The sequence below is a fragment of the Triturus cristatus genome, chromosome 8, assembly GCF_964204655.1.
Source record: "Triturus cristatus chromosome 8, aTriCri1.1, whole genome shotgun sequence".
NCBI lineage: Eukaryota > Metazoa > Chordata > Amphibia > Caudata > Salamandridae > Triturus > Triturus cristatus.
The window spans coordinates 46,260,861-46,273,172 of NC_140591.1; the positions used below are offsets into that span (position 1 = coordinate 46,260,861).

General features: G+C 47.6%; 1 pseudogene across 1 annotated transcript in view; it reads left to right on the forward strand.

The window, feature by feature from the left end:
* The window catches only part of LOC146799983 (uncharacterized), a 390,259-nt pseudogene that overhangs the window by 290,492 nt on the left and 87,455 nt on the right, over positions 1-12,312 (forward strand). The window contains exon 9 of the transcript XR_014968028.1: positions 85-195. The product of XR_014968028.1 is annotated as an uncharacterized LOC146799983 (transcript). The remainder of the gene's footprint in view (positions 1-84; positions 196-12,312) is intronic.

Here is a 12,312-nt window from a genome sequence, read left to right on the forward strand (position 1 = left end):
ATGGGAAGTATCGCTCCTCACAAATCATTTCCTGTTGTATTTGGCGCATTTCGCATTCTAATGCAGATGGTTCTTTTTTTACAGCTAGAAGAGTTTCAGGGTTGGACGCGTCCTTCATGAGCACTGAGGGCGCCCAGTACCCAGAGGATGCTGTGAACAGAGGTGGGAAGGAGAGCCCTGATCCAACCAGTGAAGGTGAGAAGGACTGATGTGAAGACTGAATGTTTCACATTCACTGTAGTGCCTTGAGGCCATGAAATTGGCCATAGCGCTTTATACAGAACTGTGCCACATAACATTGGCCCTACTCTTAAGTGTACAGCGTTCAGGCCTTTCAGATGTATATATTTTAGTGAAATACATTCCCTGTCTTTTACTTTTAAGGGTTCAGACTCATTTATTATCTAAGTACTTGTGTGCAGACTGATGCCTTTGTGTATTTTGCTGAGTGAGGGGCGCCTAAGAGTGTCAGGGGGGCCTGTTGTAGGGTTTCATGTTTCTGGTGCAGATGCTAACCTGCTCTTCATTTGATAGTCTTCACCGGTCTAGTATGTTTAGCTGCACATGTGATCCATGTCACAAGACACCTGGCAGGTGTTTGCCGTGGTTTTTATGCTGCATCCCCAAGTGCAGGTCGTGACTCTTGGTGGCCGCCCTTGGGAGGACGAGGAGTGAGGTGCTTCAGCATGGGCGCGCCACTGAATGTACCTGGCCTAAGGTTTGTAGGTGCTTCCTAGTCAGAGTGGTAGTTAGAAAGTGCCCCCCCCCCCCCCCAACAGCTACGATGTTAACCTGGTATCTAGTTTACTAGATGCAAGACACCAGTGCTAGACAAGGTATGGTTGAGTCCATGCAGTAGACCAACCAAGATGATTACTCCTATATATTGTGAAGGGGCTGCTGCTACTGCTGAGGGTTTTAGGTACCTAGTCACCCATGTGGTGCCAACAGGCAAGGCCTGGTTGGGCCTCAAGGATGCCCTAAGCACAGAGTTCCTGCTAGGGATTAACCAATGCAAGCCCTGGTTGGGTCTCAACGATGACCTCAGCACATAGTTCCTGCTGGGGACTACTCAATGCAAGCCCTGGTTGGGTCTCAAGGATGCCCTCAGCACAGAGGTCCTGCTAGGGATTACCCAATGCAAGCCCTGGTTGGGTCTCAAGGATGCCCTCAGCACAGAGGTCCTGCTAGGGATTACTCAGTGCAAGCCCTGGTTTGGCTTCAAGGATGCCCTCAGCACGGAGGTCCTTCTAGGGATTACCCAGTGCAAGCCCTGGTTGGGCCTCAAGGATGCCCTCAGCATAGAGTTCCTGCTAGGGATTACCCAATGCAAGCCCTGTTTTGGCCTCAAGGATGCCCTCAGCACTGAGGTCCTGCTAGGGATTACCCAATGCAAGCCCTGGTTGGGCCTCAAGGATGCCTTCAGCACAGAGTTCCTGCTAGGGATTACCCAATGCAAGCCCTGTTTTGGCCTCAAGGATGCCCTCAGCACAGAGGTCCTGCTAGGGATTACCCAATGCAAGCCCTGGTTGGGTCTCAAGGATGCCCTCAGCACAGAGTTCCTGCTAGGGATTACCCAATGCAAGCCGTGTTTTGGCCTCAAGGATGCCCTCAGCACAGAGGTCCTGCTAGGGATTACCCAATGCAAGCCCTGGTTGGGTCTCAAGGATGCCCTCAGCACAGAGTTCCTGCTAGGGATTACCCAATGCAAGCCGTGTTTTGGCCTCAAGGATGCCCTCAGCACAGAGGTCCTGCTAGGGATTACCCAGTGCAAGCCCTGGTTGGGCCTCAAGGATGCCTTCAGCACAGAGTTCCTGCTAGGGATTACCCAGTGCAAGCCGTGGTTGGGCCTCAAGGATCCCCTCGGCACAAAGTTCCTGATAGGGATTGCCCAATGCAAGCCGTGGTTGGGTCTCAAGGATGCCCTCAGCACAGAGTTCCTGCTAGGGATTACCCAATGCAAGCCCTGGTTTGGCCTCAAGGATGCCCTCAGCACAGAGTTCCTGCTAGGGATTACCCAATGCAAGCCCTGGTTTGGCCTCAAGGATGCCCTCAGCACAGAGTTCCTGCTAGGGATTACCCAATGCAAGCCCTGGTTACGCCTCAAGGATGCCCTCCGCACAGAGGTCCTGCTAGGGATTACCCAATGCAAGCCCTGGTTGGGCCTCAAGGATGCCCTCAGCACAGAGTTCCTGCTAGGGATTACCCAATGCAAGCCCTGTTTTGGCCTCAAGGATGCCCTCAGTACAGAGGTCCTGCTAGGGATTACCCAGTGCAAGCCCTGGTTGGGCCTCAAGGATGCCTTCAGCACAGAGTTCCTGCTGGGGATTACCCAGTGCAAGCCGTGGTTGGGCCTCAAGGATCCCCTCGGCACAAAGTTCCTGATAGGGATTGCCCAATGCAAGCCGTGGTTGGGTCTCAAGGATGCCTTCAGCACAGAGTTCCTGCTAGGGATTACCCAGTGCAAGCCGTGGTTGGGCCTCAAGGATCCCCTCGGCACAAAGTTCCTGATAGGGATTGCCCAATGCAAGCCGTGGTTGGGTCTCAAGGATGCCCTCGGCACAGAGTTCCTGCTAGGGATTACCCGATGCAAGCCCTGGTTTGGCCTCAAGGATGCCCTCAGCACAGAGTTCCTGCTAGGGATTACCCAATGCAAGCCCTGGTTGGGCCTCAAGGATGCCCTCAGCACAGAGTTCCTGCTAGGGATTACCCAATGAAAGCCCTGGTTACGCCTCAAGGATGCCCTCAGCACAGAGGTCCTGCTAGGGATTACCCAATGCAAGCCCTGGTTGGGCCTCAAGGATGCCCTCAGCACAGAGTTCCTGCTAGGGATTACCCAATTCAAGCCCTGGTTACGCCTCAAGGATGCCCTCAGCACAGAGGTCCTGCTAGGGATTACCCAATGCAAGCCCTGGTTGGGCCTCAAGGATGCCCTCAGCATAGAGTTCCTGCTAGGGATTCCCCAATGCATGCCCTGGTTGGGCCTCAAGTATGCCCTCAGCACAGATACTCAGATGCCAGCAAGAAGCTGCTGAAGGACTGGTATGGTGAATTACTGTGAACCCCATCAGGTGCATCACTTGAGCAGACTGAAGCTTTACCGCAGCCTGGAATCTGGAAGAAAACACAACAGGGAGCCTCCCCCTAGTTTGCAGTAGCACAGTTTATAAGAGCATGCTGTGGATTCACTCTAAGAGAAGTACAGTCTAGGGCAGCAGCCATTATAGTTATAAGATCTACTGTCTGTACCGGAGAAGAAACAGCCATGATTGTGAAATCAACACATGTAATGAAGGATATAGTGAGTTACAATCCATGTGTTTTTCGGTGTCTGACTTGTATCATATGAAATGTATTAAAACATGGAGTTAATGAAGACCTCAGGAGGGTACAGTTATCGAGGGCACCAACTCCCCTTCTTTGACTCTGAAATCAGTGGATGTAATGAAACAAGCTGGGATGTGTGATCTAAGTGTGTCAATGCCTGACTAATATCATATGAAGAACATAATGAAGTCAACAGGGAGGGTGACAGATCCAGGTTCCATCTCCAGCCCCTGTGAGTGTGGACTTAATGAATGGAATGAGGTGCGTGGGGACGAGGGTTCAGTGTCATAGCCTCTGTGCCACTGACTGACAGTTGCATAGAAGTGACGTCTCTGACGTTCTGAAGGAAGAGGAAGACTCCTGTGTAATGGCTGTTCAGGACCCTGCAAAACTTAGAAACATTGCCCGTCCTGCAGGTAGGTCATATCTTTCTACCTACTGAAATGATAATTAAAGGATTCATAGGCATCGATGACATTGGACCTCAGTTTGTGGTGCCAGTGTCATTAGGTTAATATCAAGTCAAGGGCATCACTGAGCTCCAAGAGAAAAAACAATTTATTAACAGGGATAATGGCCCAGCGAGGACAAGGATATTTTTACCAATTCACTATAACAGAAATGTTTTGTTACAGGAGGACAGACGTACAAATGGCTGCAAACATTAGCAGACTTGGTCTTTGAAGGAAAATGTACCTAAGAACCTCAGGACATATGGACTGCCCAGAGCAGCAGCAGGCAGAAGGAGGGATAGGATAGATGGAGGGAGGATATTTTGGAAGAATGCATCGGGCTCACAAAACCAGAAAGCCATCACCCAGAAAAACCTGGTTCCTTATCCTGTGCGATACGTGTGGACACCAGGGACATTGTCCAAACCAGGCTAAGTAGACCCCTCCTTTCTTGTAACGATAGAACAGCAAAAGCCTCATCTTGCCTGTATTTTAAAATGCACCCCTGTCCTCCGGAGCTGGTCTGCGGGTTGGAAGACTATTCAAGACCTCTTCATGATCACAAACGGCCTTCAGCTCAAGGTTCTCAACTGAGACCATTGCCTTAAAGCATCCCTCACAGCAAACCTCTGTGGTGCGCTCATCAGGGTGGCATTAACACCTGTAACTGCATGTTGGGAACAAGCATCAAACCTATGGTGCAAAAGCGATGGAAGATGCTGCTGTCGGAGGAGTTATAACATTCAACACTCAAATGGATACCAACGTAGCGCCTGATTAAGAGTTTGGCAGATGCAGACGGGCCGTCAAAAAAACGTCTGTTTAACTGTCTGCTGCCTTGGCGGTCTGTCCGTCAGATTTAGAATATGGCATATTCACAGCCAAAAGTCTGTCAACTATCCGCTGCGTTGTCCTTCCTCCGTTGATGGAGTTATACCCTAAAAACAACGCGAGTGAACGAAAGCCATCACTCCATCCACCCTATTTAGAGTATAATGTTAGTTGACGGAAACCTGGCAGTTTAACCTCCACACGTGAGTGGAAGGAAAAAGGTGCAACACACCTAAACCTTCCTCACCGCAACCACAAAGCCTGCTCAAACATATCTCTGAGACTCCGAGACCTGGTGTTCTATCTGGCAGTGCTGAATGGACAACAAGGCAATGCAAAGTAATATAGAGGTTACGTGCAATATTTGACTTTTTTAATGGATTATGTTAGCTATCAGTGCCCCTAAACTTTGTGTACGTCGCACCATTTCTAATGACAATTTACACTGTCTTACTGTGTGGCCTAATGTCTCACACCTCAAATCAACTAGAAAATGCACATTTCTAACACATCTACGTGGTCACACAAACAGATAAAGCTAACACCATAACTTCGTTGTTTTAAATATTTGAAAAATACATGTCTACTAACACTGTTTCACATTTGAAGAGTTTAACAAAATTCAGACATATTCACATTCTAACCTTCATCCCTTCGTTTGTAGAGCGACACAAATCTTGACTTTACATTTGAGAATCCAATTTTAAAAAAATCATGCTAGCTATACCAAGGAATCGGGCCACTGGCCTGCCGCTGAGCATCCCCAAAATCACAAGTACGCTTTAAACGGATGACACTTCCTCAGGATTTATCTTGGGGAAGTTTGAGAAAGGCTGCTCAAAGTGTATCTATCTTCTATCAAAGACAATGCTTGTTTAAATTAAAAAAAAAACACATCCTAATTTACCACGTACCACACACGCCATAATCATATGATGCAACTGTGTACCCCAAGTCCAGAGCTTCACTACCCAGTCACTGAGATGTTACCTTATGGCACATGATATCAAGGGCAGGGCAGACACTCACATGCCACACATTGGTCTCACATCCTTAACCTAGGTGTAGGCACACATAATGTATGACATGACTATATGTGAACCATACTGTCTCATGCTATTCCTACATTTAATCAGAAAAACATTGGAGTTAAGTGCAGTCACACGTTACTACTCTGAATACAACTAACAATACGCCCTCACAGCAACATTCCCAGCTCCTTTTAGCGCACATGGGAAAGAGAAAGTACTACATCTCCCACAAAGCAACACACGGTAAATGTCAAGACCTGGAAAGGAAACTAAATGGTTAACCTATGCAATATATTTGAAGACAGAAATGCACATGACAAACATTATTGTATTGTATTGTAATTGCATTTATATAGAGCTTACTACCCCTGACGAGGCGTAAAAGCGCTTTTTTGGCAAGTAGCACGCTACTCTGGAACCCAAACAGTGTTAGTGGTGAATTAGTATAGTGAAATATGAAAGTAATTTGAGTGGTGGATATGTCACTCAGTTATTTGGATTGAGAAGGATAGCAACGGGGTAGAAGAGTAAAAAGGTTTGCATTTGTTTAGTGCTTGCTACCCCTGATGCAGTGTTGAAGTGCTTTTTCAGCTAGTAGCACGCTACTCTGGAACCCATAAAGGATTAGTGGTGAATTAGTATAGTGAAATATTAAATTAATTTGAGTGGTGGACATGTGACTCTGTTATTTGGATTGAAAAGGATAGTGGAGGGATAGAAGGGAAGGATTTAGAATTTGTTTTGTTTTGTAGCTCATAGCAGTAGGAGGAGGCTTAGGATGAGTAAAATGGAGGTGGAGGGGGATGGGTAAAAGGGAGGTGAAGGGGAAAGAGTCAGTGGGAGGGTTTAGAAAGCCTTGTTTTGCTCATGACACTACCTTGTGTTGTGCCTATTGCAGTGAAAAGAGTTTAACCCTTTCGATGCGCATGACGGAGCGGTTCCGTCATGCGCATCGCTTGCCTTGTGCGTATGACGGAACCGCTCCGTCACGGCCCCGCCCGCTCAATAGAACCTTCAGCACGGCACGGTAATCCGCGCGCGCTAAAGGGGTTAAAAGCATTTTGACTATTTTGTTGCATATAATTAAAATCTGATAATCGGCAGCAATCATTTTCCGAAAATAGAATTGTGTTAATAATTAAAAGGTATTGGCGCTTGTTTTATTTCATTTTTCCATTTTACATAACCGGTAATCAGTACAGTGCATAAATATGCAAATGAGAAAGCAACAATTCAGAATGTGAAGAAGAATAAAAAGAATCAAAACTCAATTCAAATGAGAATATCTGACAGATAGAATAAAAACAGGATGGTGGTCCAAAGTCCCTGAAAAGGCAGCTTGGAAAATAAAATTTGAACAATATGAGCACTGACAAACATTAAGGGGAGGTGCGAATGGTACATGGAATGAAACGTAAGAAAGGATAATGTGGCCTCCCAACAGAGTTACCAACCCACTCCATATCATTAAGGACACTTTCCTCAGTCCTGATCTTTTCACCTACAAATCATTGATTGCAGGTGTTTTAGTCTGAATAATATAATAGAAGCAAAACAAGACTACTATTCCCAGAATGCATTAAGCAGAAACAAGACTACTACTCCCAGAATCCAGTAAGCAGAAACAAGACTACTACTCCCAGAATGCATTAAGCTATCAGAAACTAGACTACTACTGCCAGAATGCATTATGATATCACACAAAGTCTGGGACTTGGGAAAGGTGGTCATCCTAGCCTGTCATCTAGGAACTTCTAAACGAAGAAAAAAGTTTACTTTGAATTGTCCTGGTTTCTACCTTCCCGAAATCTGCAGATTTAGAGCCAGATACGTTGGTCTTCCCAGAATATGTGCTTTGAAAATAATATAAGCCATGTTAAACAGCTGGCAGAAAAGTACAAGACAGGTCTATCTACGGATCACATGATCTTGTGTTTTTACGCCCAGGCATAGACGTGCCGAAGCATGAAATAAAGGCCCATTAATATAAATCATTTTTATCCATGAAGAGATTTTTATAAAGGTAAAAAAACTGCGAGATGCCATCTCTTTTTTTTTTTTTTTCTTTTTTTTTTTAATTGGGGTGTCCAGGTTAAGCATTCAGATATCCAGAGAAAAAGGGTTTAACAGAAATGAATTACAAAGATTACCATGTGAAACATGTTTACTTCCCCATGGGCACAAAGCCTACAAATATTAGAATTTTCATTTTAGCGGCAACTGTAATCTACCTGCTCAGCGTATTTGCTGTACTTGTAATTAGCATACCTTCTCTTCCTGCAAACTTGGAAGGAAGGTTTCCGAAAAAAGAAATTTATATTTCAAAATATCATTTTAGTCTTCTAGGTGACACGATCAATGTTGCAGATTATCCCTCTTGCAGATGGTGCTAATAAAATATTAAACATATTGTTCGAGGCATATGAGCTGCAGATCACACACTGAGGATAAGATCGCCATCTGGTGTTGGGCTCGGATGATTGCAGGTTATTGTTGTCTTCGGAAGAAGCCTTTGGTCACGAGGTTGGTGACTCCTCCCCTGGACAACAGTGCGCATGGGCATCCACTCCATCGTCAGATTGTTTTTTTCCGCCATTGGGTTCGTATGAACTTTTTCCGCTCCAGCAGAAAACTTCCAGCAATCGATTTAACTCTTCAATCTTCATTCCATCGACATCAAAATCAACTCGGACCGGTTCCGGAAGCGGCTGATGGACAGGACACCCTTTAAAAAATGCCCCCAGTGTGGAGCGAAGTTCCCCCACAGTGACCACCTCGAGGTTTGTAACCTCTGCCTGTCGCCGGAACACAACGAATCGACCTGTCCAGCTTGTGCCGCTTTCCGTTCCAAGAAGACCCTCCGGGACCGAAGAGCTCGACGCCATATTATGGCCAAACCAGCTCCAGAACCGGAGGACATCTTTGCTCAGGATGTTCCTGAAGATGACACCGAAGATCTCGAGATCGTGTCCGAGGCCGACGATTCCGATGACCTCATCACTCCAGGGCAGCGTGTGAGTACCACCCCCCCTGCCCCTGCCCCATCCAAAAAGACATTGGTCAAGACTCCGCCAGCTGGGCCCAGTCGCGACCGGAAATCCTCTTCAGAAGCCCCGCCCTCGGGCCCGGCTCCGAAGACATCTAAGCCTGTGGGTGGCTCGGGCTCGAGCAAGCCTCATGTGATTGTGCCTTTAACACCTTCGGCACCGAAAAAACCACTGTCGGCACCGAAACAGGCTTCAAGACCGAAATCTCCTTCGGCACCGAAACGTTCCTCGGCACCGAAGTCTCCACCGGCGCCGAAACGTTCTTCGACATCGATGCCTAAAAGTCCCTCGGCACCGAAGCCATCGGCACCGAAAACTCCATCGGCTACGAAAACTCCATCGGCTACGAAAAATCCATCGGCTACGAAAAATCCATCGGCACCGAAAACTCCATCGGCTCCGAAAAATCCATCGGAACCGAAACATCCATCGGCACCGAAAACTACGTCCACACCGAAAAAAGTTCATAAAGACCCGAAACGGCCATCGCCGCCACCACCTTCAGAGCCGGATGAACTTTTTCGCCCAGATCCTACTCAAAAGCGGATCTACATCAATCCCGACACTGGACATGTGACTGCCGTCCCATACAAGAAACGGAAGCTGGACATCACACCTCCTCCAGCTCCCATACGGAAAAAGGACTGTGCTACTTCACCACTTCGTCCTTCCTCTCCTGTATTGCCTCCTAACCCGTCCCCCCCTCCTCCTCCTCCTTCTCCTTTACCTTTACCATCTCCCTATCATTCACCTCCTCCACAGGATGATAATGATGACTTAGGGGGAGTGGCGGACCCTGATTTATTTAATGATCCTGTTGATCCAAACGACCCTTTTACATTTCCAGACACAGCACCAGTAGATGACTGGTCCAATGCCTGACATGCCTGACCCCACTACCTACCCCTCCAAGCCCTCCCCTCCTGATGACCATTTGGGGTTTGGCCAACTAATAAATAGGGCAGCAACATTCCATGGCGTCACAATGCACACAGACCCCCTTGAAGAGGACTTTCTCCTCGATACTTTTGAGCAGTCACAAAAAACTGTTCACATACTGCCCATGATTAAAGGGGTTATAAAGCATGCCACTGAGGTCTATAAAGACCCTGTTCGAGCTAGGGTTCTCAACCCACGCATCGAAAAAAAGTACCGACCAGCCCCGCAGGACCCTGCATACATTAAAGCCCAGCTCCCTTTAGACTCCTTGGTCGTATCAAATGCCAGGAAGCGCGTCAACTCACAGACAACTGGAGAAACGCCTCCCCTGGACAAGGAGTCTAAGCTTTTAGAGGCCTCAGGCAAACGAGTCGCCGCACAGGCGGCGAACCACTGGCGTATTGCCAATACCCAGGCCCTGTTAGCCCGGTATGATAGGGCACATTATGACCAACTTGAGGACCTTCTGCAACATCTGCCTGATCCCTTTAAATCCCAGGCCGCTGACCTCATTCAAGAAGGCAAGTTAATATCTAATGCCTCCATTAAATGCGCCTTAGATGCGGCAGACACTGCTTCTCGGGCGGTCAATACTAGCGTCTTACTCAGACGACATGCCTGGCTCCGTATTTCCGGTTTTAAACCGGAGGTTCAAACCGCAATTCTGGCTCAACCTTTCAACCAAGAGCAGTTATTTGGCCCTGCAGTGGACACTGCATTAGAAAAAATGAAGAAGGATAATGAGACTGCCAAGTCTATGGGAGCACTGCAGTCTCCTCAAAACCGGGGTTCCTTTCGTCGCTCCTTTTATAGAGGAGGCTCCAAAAACACGGCAACTGAGACCACGTCCACCTTTAAAAATTCTGGACAAACATCCCCTAACAGAGGATATTTCCGAGGAGGTTATAGGGGAAACAATAACAAAGGTCGAGGGCGGGGCAACAACAACTACACCCGCACCTCCCCAGCCACCAAACAGTGACTTGCCACCACTCCCCCCAGACCATTCCACTCCGGTCGGGGGGCGACTCCAACAATTCCTACCTGTCTGGACTTCCATCACCACAGACAGATGGGTAAGACAAATTATCCAGTCTGGCTACTGCCTAGAACTCATACAATTCCCCCCAAACATACCACCCAAACAACGTCCAATGTCCTCACATCATCTCTCTCTCCTCAAACAAGAAGTTCAATCCCTGTTACAAAAACATGCGATAGAACCAGTCCCTCTTCAACATCAGGGAACAGGGGTGTATTCTCTATACTTCCTCATTTCCAAAAAGGACAAAACATTACGGCCCATACTGGATCTCAGACTACTAAACCAGTATATACATTCGGATCATTTTCATATGACCACCCTCCAACAAGTCCTCCCACTATTACAACAGGGAGACTTCCTTGCCACAGTGGACCTCAAGGACGCGTACTTTCACATCCCTATGCATCCCGCTCACAGAAAATATCTACGATTTGTGGTAGATGGGCAACACTATCAATTTACAGTTCTCCCATTCGGAGTAACAACAGCACCCAGAGTGTTCACCAAGTGCTTAGCAGTCGTGGCGGCGCACCTCAGAAGACAACAGATCCATGTCTTCCCCTATCTGGACGATTGGCTCATAAGAGCCAATACTCACCAAAAATGCGTTCTCCACACTCATCGCACAATTCAAACTCTCCACAATTTGGGATTCACTATCAACTACCCCAAATCCCATCTACAACCTTCCCACTTACATCAGTATCTAGGAGCAACCATAGATACATCCAAAGCCATTGCTTATCCCAGCACTGCCAGGATAGCCAGTATACAAAATCTCATCTCTCAATTTCAAACTCATCCATCTCTTCCAGCAAGAGTGTTCATGCAGCTCCTAGGCATGATGGCGTCATGCATCTCCATAGTCCCACACGCACAACTTCAAATGCGTCCCTTACAGGAATGTCTAGCACAACAGTGGAACCAAGCTCACGGACAACTTACCGATCTGGTGTTGGTGGACAGTCGCTCACTTCGCTCACTGAAATGGTGGAACACCATCAACCTGTCCAAAGGGCGGCCGTTCTTAGAGCCTCTTCCACAAGTTGTGCTAACTACCGACGCATCTCTCACAGGGTGGGGAGCCCACCTCCTTCACCATACCACTCAGGGCAGATGGACCAGTCAACAGAAACTGCTCCACATCAACCACCTGGAACTCCTAGCAGTGTTCCTAGCACTAAAATCCTTTCAGGTACACCTAAAGAACAAAACTGTCCTCATATGCACAGACAACATGACGACAATGTATTATATACAGAAACAGGGAGGGACACATTCTCTCCAACTGTCCCAACTGGCACAGCAAATCTGGAGATGGGCAATTCCACAAAACATCTACCTGTTAGCAGAACATCTCCCAGGGATCCACAATCAAGTGGCCGACCTCCTAAGTCGCCACACGCAGCAGATCCACGAATGGGAATTACACCCCAAGGTTCTACTCCCCTTCTTCCAAAAATGGGGACAACCAGACATAGACCTGTTCGCCACTCCCGAAAACACAAAATGCCCAACCTTCGCCGCCAGGTTTCCACACCCACAGTCGAAGGGCAATGCCCTATGGATGAACTGGTCAGGCAGATTTGCGTACGCTTTTCCGCCTCTCCCACTAGTTCCATTTGTGGTACGCAAACTGA